Here is a 7,269-nt window from a genome sequence, read left to right as displayed (position 1 = left end):
TTCTCGAAGTTACGAGCCCTTGCATACGTGACAGAGTGTAAGCACTCTGAGAGAAAAGTTGAACTTAAGAAACATCAGACGTGGTATGCAAGGGAGACGACTGTGCTGGTATGGTCATGTGTTGCAAATGGATGAGGACAGCTGTGCGTCACATCCTAGCAGTAGAGGGAACCTGTGGAAGAGGTAGACCCACAAAGACCTGGGATGAAGTGGTGAAGCCACAACCTTTGAACACAGGGCTTCACTGAAGCAATATCAAGTGACCAAAACTTTTGGAGATATGTTGTGCTTGAGAAGACCCAGCAAGCCAAGTGAGACCATAACCGTGGCCTATACCAGTGCAGCATGACCAGCCCGTTTAAGAGTACCCTTCAGTCATTGGGCAATAAACTACACTTGCGAAGACTTGTTGAGGCAAGCGAAAACGTTGTTGTGGCCGATGACAGTAACGCCTGATTGGCACATGTGCCAGTGGCATATTAAAAGCACCATTTTTGCATGACCGTTACCATGCTGCGTGACTGGTTCCCATGCCAGTGGCACGTAAAAAGCATCATTTGTGTGTGATCGTTTGCCAATGTTGCCTGACTGGCACCTCTGTCAGTGGCACATAAAAGACACCATTTGAGCGTGGTTGATGCCAGTACTGCCTGACTGGCCTTCGTGCCAGTGGTACCTAAAAAGCACCCACTACAATCTCGGAGTGGTTGGCGTTAGGAAGAGTGTCCAGCTGTAGAAACTTTGCCAGATCAGATTGTAGCTCTCAGTCAAAAGGTCCAACCCGTGTCAACATGAAAAGCAGACGTGTGCTTGAATAACATTCTACAGCTTTATTGGATCCAGGGAATATGAAGTGCAATTTATTTGGGCAAAATAATTACATTTGTGCAATATATAGGGAAGGCTTTTCCAGTGAGAAAGTCAGTAGTGATGTATAGAGAAGAGTGTGTATCCAAAATGTAATTAGATTTAACATATAGAAATTTATATTCTATTATTTGTTTCCCTCATTTGACTGTGGCCATGCTGGAGCACTGCCTTGAAGGATTTTAATCAAACAAATTAACACCAGGACTTATTTTTTAAGCCTAGTACTTATTCTATTGGTGTCTTTTGCTGAACTGCTAAATGACAGGGATATAAAAACACCAGCACCAGCTGTCAGGCAGTGATGGTAGGACAAATACAGACACATGCGCACACACACACATACACATACATACATATATCTCTTATGGGCTTCTTTCAGTTTCCATCTGCTAAGTCCACTTTGTTTGGCCTGAGGCTATAATTGAAGACAGTTGCCCAAGTTGCCACACAGTGGAACTGAACCTGGTACCATATAGTTGGGAAGCAAATTTCTTACCTCACAGTCACGCCTGTGCCTATATGTATATATACATATATTGGGTCATCCCTTAATGCGATATTATGATCTAAAACTTGGAGGGGGACAGGATAAACTACCTGTGTCAACTTGCTTTAAAAGCAGGTAATAATTTTACCTTATCCTTATTCTTAGTGCAAGTTTTAAAGAGTGCAGTTCGATTTTAACAGTTATTTTTTCGAAGCTATAATGCAAGTGACAAAGGAGCATATTCGGCATATTTTGCTTTTTGTGTTCAATAAAGGCAACAACGCAACAGAAAGAGCAATGAATATTGATGCAGTGTAAGGGGGTCGGACAATAAGCATAAGCCAGTGTCAACAGTGGTTCCAGAAATTCCGAGCCGGAAACTAAGGCTTAGAAGATGACCCTCATCCTGAAAGATTTGTAGCGCTCGACAAGGACATCCTGCAAGCCTTGGTGGAGTAAAATCCTATAGTAAACTGTTGAGGAATTAACAGAGAAGTTTGAATTTGATCATTCAACAATTGATCGACACCTGCTCTACAAGAAAACGCTCATCTTTGGTTTCAAGATGAAAGTTGTTTTTCCATCAGGATAATACTCACCCACATATAGTGAAGATGACATTCCAAAGGCTGGAGTTGTTTAAATGGGAAACAATGCCCAACCCACCATATTCGCCAGATATTACCCCATCTGATTATCATTTATTTTGCAGTCTTCATAATCATTTGGACGAAAAAAATATGAATTCTGTAGACGAGGTCAGAACAGTACCAGAGGAATATTTTTTATGATGGAGAAGTGAATTTTGGAAGAGAAGCCTTGCATGTCTCTCAGATAGATGGAAGAGCATTATAGAAAATGAAGGAGAGTATATTTTAGATTAAAATATGACTTTATCTTCATCTTGAAAAATAAAAGAAGTATAAAAAGACGCATTATTTATGAAATGACTCAATACATATGCAGACAGACAGAAACAGATCTGTGCTCACAGCTCACAAATAGATACACAAACGTACGTATAAATACATAAACATATATATACATATATGTATACATAGATGCTTGTGTGTGTATGTACACTATGGATATGTGTGGATATGTAAGCTTCACACAAGATTCTGTGATGTAAATTTTAATAAATTAAAATATTCAGTTGTTGAATATTTATTTTTACAGTTTATCTCAATAGAAATGAATCTGTATTTTTTACATAGCCTCTATATCTTACACTGTTCTTTCTCTATAATTTCAGAACATCAAGTGACATTGGCATAGCAGAAGAAATATTCTCAATATTTACCATTTTTTAAAGACTAAAGGAAAATATTATACAAAACAGAAGTAGAACATCGTTTCTACAAACCTGTCGTAGAATTCCTGTAAAATATTTGCTCTGAAATAATATTAGCCAAATTTCTGAACATCACTGACTGGAGTGTCAAGAGGAGGAGCTTCTGTGCTGATGAAAGTTAGTTAAATTTATGTAATTGCTGCCAGAGAAAGGTAACACTGGAGAGAAATACAGCAGTAGAATTATTTGTAAGGAATAAAGTATAAGAATAAAACAAGAAAAATATTTTAACTGATATTTAAGAGGATAATAATGGAAAAGAATGAGAAACTTAAAGAATTGCTTTCCTCTGAACACATGATAAAAGAGAAGAGAAAATTGTCTTATGACTGTGACATTTGTAAAAAGGTTTATTCTCTCAAATGTAACCTAAATTCTCACAAATGTATTCATACAGGAGAGAAACCATTGCACTGTGATATTTGTGGTAAATCATTCTCTCGAAGTAATGACTTAAAGAAACACAAAAGTACTCATACGGGAGAGAAACCGTATCATTGTGATGTCTGTGGTAAATTATTCTTTCAAAGTAATGACTTAAAGAAACACATACGTGCTCATACAGGAGAGAAGCCATATCGCTGTGAGATCTGTGGTAAGACATTCTCAATAAGTTGTATCTTAAAGAAACACAAATGTATTCATACAGGAGAGAAGCCATATCACTATGTGATCTGTGATAAATCATTCTCTGAAAGTTTTAGTCTCTCTACACACAAACGTATTCATACAGGAGAGAAACCATATCACTGTGAGATCTGTGGTAAGACATTCTCTGAAAATAGTGCCTTAAAGAAACACAAACGTGTTCATACAGGAGAGAAGCCATATCATTGTGATATTTGTGGCAAATCATTCTCTAGAAATGGTTCCTTAGCAACGCACAAACGTATTCACACAGGAGAGAGACCATATCATTGTGATATTTGTGGCAAATCATTCTCTCAAATTAGTTCCTTAGCAGCACACAAACGTATCCATACAAGGACACCATATCATTGTGATGTCTGTGGTAAATCATTCTTTCAAAGTGATGCCTTAAAGAAACACAAACGTACTCATACAGGTGAGAAGCCTTATGGCTGTGATATTTGTGGTAGATCATTCTCTCAAAGTATTCACTTAACAGGACACAAACGTATTCATACTGGAGAGAAACCACATCATTGTGATATCTGTGGTAAATCATTCTCTAAAAATAGTGACTTAACAAGACACAAACGTATTCATACAGGGGAGAAAGGAAAAGGATAGTTTCTTGTTTGCTGTATTTTTTAAATATTCCTGTGTTCTATGCAATGGAAATTGACAAAAGTATGTCCAGAAATTTCGGATTTTTTTTTTTGTTTTGTTTTTGCAATATTCATCTCTTGCTCATTTCTTGGCCACAAATGCAGTTTCCTTTCAATGATATAGGGAACTCTATTCCAAATTTCCTTCTCACAATCCTACATATTATTCTTCTTCAAAATCGCATCTTGTGACTACAGTGCATTTGTTGTTTATTGTCTTTTTAATGCTTCGCTCTTTAAATATGTTACACAATTATATATACAGTTATATATTTAAGAGATGAATTATGTACATTATTTACATTTGATGGATATTTGTCCATTTGTCCTCATCTTGTTTCTTGTTAAAACGTGTCTTGGGGAAATTTCGAACCTGGGTTCTCATTCCTAAGGTATTTTTCGATGTTGTTGTTATTATTAATAATAATAATAATATCGAAAAATACTTTAGGAATGAGAACCCAGGTTCGAAATTTCCCCAAGACACCTGATGAAGGCTGGAGGGTATATCAGCCAAAACGTTTGTGTTAACAACAAACAAGATGAGGACAAATACCCGTCAATTGTAAATAATGTACAATTATATATGTTATTAATTTTTTATACTCAGGAATATTGTAAAGTTGTCAAATATGAATATAAACAATGTCTCCAAATACAAAACAAAAGAGATCATGAAGGAAGAACATGAGGCATAAGTATAATTTAGTGCCCCAAACCAGACTGATTCCCTGTTAGTTTCTGAATAACGATTTCTTTAAATGAAACTTTGCAGAGATAAGTTTTCAAGTGCCAAAATTATGATGATTTTCATAAAGTTGAGAAACAACGATTTGGAGGTGATTTCTCACTATCCTTTGTCAATTTTGTTCCACTCTGATAAACTTATCCACTTCTGCAATATGTGAGGTTAAATTCAGTTCAGCCTAGATAACCTATGAAATTTTTATAGAAATGGAACAGTAAATAGAATGCTCTCTTTCTTTTACTTGACACCTGTAACAGAAGCAACATGACTTGTGTCAGTAATGTCAGAGACATAAAGATGTGATTTCATCTCTTTCTTTGCTGGCTGTTACAGATGTAACATTTCTCTTTTATTCTGTCTACTCAGAGATATTTACATGATGCACAACAACTACACCCTATCTTTATGTATTAACAACTCGATATAGCTGTTTACCTGATAATTCTAAACAAAAGCCAGTTCACCTGTCATCTATTTCTAGTGTCATTTATTCTATGTTTGATGAAGTTAACAACATGTGGCTTTATACATGCAGGGTGTTTGGGTTACGTTTGCATGAAAATGACTGAAACAAAAATAAAATAAAAGTATATTAAATAAAAGTATATTAAAAATAAAAGTATATTAAAAGACCAAAAATATCAACTAGATTATGGCTGGGAGACAGCAGTTTACTCAAAGTAGCCACCCTCAGCTTCCACTATGATCCGAACACAGCTCCAGAGCCTGGCATATGTGTCCCTCCCTTTGTCCCTGGAGAAATCTTGAAACACTGATCTTGATGTCGAAAGCGAGCAGTTGGTGTCTTTCTCAACTGTGCCTCACAAATGATAATCCTGGGGATTAAAATCAGGGGAATTAGGAGGCCAGAATTTAGGGCTGGAGAAGTGGTAGAAATTTTCTAACCACCACTTCTGACTCTTTGTGGAAGTATAACAAGCAGTCAAGTGACAGATCCAGAGATGAACCTTCTGTATTCTTTCTTGCTGGTCATGACTTTGTAGTCTCTGTTGCTGCTGTCCATATTAGGCTTGTCTTTTACAGTGTTCAGAAAGTACTGAGCAGCAATCATAATGTTGGTATTTTTATGCCCAGTGTGTATCATCATGAAACAGGTAACTCTCTTACAGTATTCAGCTGGCTTCCAGTCCTGTTAGCTAATTTTATTTTGACTACAACGTTAATCTTTATGCTCTGCCACAAAATTGACAGTTCACCAATAAATAAAGATATTTTCTGAAAAAAGACATAAAATATTGTGAAATTTAGCCAGAAAATCCTTTGTCTTAATTTTATAATTTACAAAATTGCAAACAATCTGTGATCGTCCATAAATAATAGTAAAAAAAAAAATTAATTTATCTGTAAATAATAATAAAAATTATATAATCTATGAGAAATAACTCACTTTTATATTTACTCTTTATTTATCAACATCAATCTCTCTTACTAATTACCACATGTTTTATGTTTCTCTCCCTTTGTATATTATTATCTCTCGCGCATTGCCTTCGTTTTGTTTAAAACTTCGTCTTTAACTGTTTGCTTTCATTTTATCACAGCTATCATGTACAAATCCTGTTTTCTGATTTGGTAAAATGATCAAACTCCAAACCTCTCTAACACTTTTCTGGAATAAATTAATCACAAGCTGGGATTCAGTGTGAAAAACTACTTCAATATTCAAAGTTTGAACATTTTCAGTTACTTTTAAAGGGTCAAAATCTGTGACGGCAAAAAAAAAACTCTTTCGTTTTTAACTCTCATCATAGTAAACTATATATTTATCTCACACTCTCTCTTTATAAAACTATGTAGCTCTTGCCGTGTGTATGTGTAAGGAATATTTATTAGGTTTGATCAAAGAATTTTGACAGTAAACCATATTACTTCATGCTGAATGAGGCAAGTAAAAAGAAAGGCAACTGTAAACAAAAACCTAAGAAACGGAGACACAAAGCATGAATTAATTGTAGCTAAAACCCACAAAACTAACTCCACGTGTTCTTTGTTGTTATGAATCGTCACATTTAAACAGCTCCGTTCCCATAAGAATCCAAACATATCTAATTAAGATATTTACGTTGTGTGAATGATCTAATGCGGTTCATTTGAAATATGAATTATGAAAGAACGGGGTTAGTGCAGTTTCGTACCTCCTTGAAAAATGCATTGTTTTAAAAAAAAAATGTTCGGATTCCTACGTTTTAGATATCGGAGATTACAGATATACAAAAAGAAAGAAAAAATATCATTCCCTCCACCAATTTTAGATTTTGAACATTTTCATCCATTTATTTATCTATTTATCTATCTATCCATTTATTTATCTATCCATTTATTTATCTATCTATCCCTGTCCGTTTATTCAACTAAATGCAGCGGTTCTATAGAAGACAGTGTTACTGTTGTTTTTAGCCCCAGGAAGACATTCATATCTATCTCTTTATACACCTATGTATATGCTTATTGAATTTGAAATTTAGAAAACATGGTTCCTTGCATATTCGGAATCTCC

The 7,269-nt window shown here is 35.2% G+C and overlaps 1 protein-coding gene across 2 annotated transcripts in view; it reads left to right on the top strand.

The window, feature by feature from the left end:
• Window positions 1-7,269, top strand: part of LOC106873635 (zinc finger protein 239) — a 25,367-nt gene that overhangs the window by 4,037 nt on the left and 14,061 nt on the right. Inside the window, exon 2 of one of the 2 annotated variants that reach the window (XM_052978178.1) lies at window positions 2,613-3,306. The gene's annotated coding sequence lies outside the window, so the exon portion shown is untranslated. Of the gene's footprint in view, window positions 1-2,605; window positions 3,307-7,269 lie in introns of those variants that run through there. The other variant, XM_052978179.1, reaches the window with a different exon arrangement.

This window comes from Octopus bimaculoides, chromosome 30 (genome assembly GCF_001194135.2).
Source record: "Octopus bimaculoides isolate UCB-OBI-ISO-001 chromosome 30, ASM119413v2, whole genome shotgun sequence".
Classification (NCBI taxonomy): Eukaryota; Metazoa; Mollusca; class Cephalopoda; order Octopoda; family Octopodidae; genus Octopus; species Octopus bimaculoides.
This window is presented reverse-complemented; position numbering and strand designations above follow the sequence as displayed.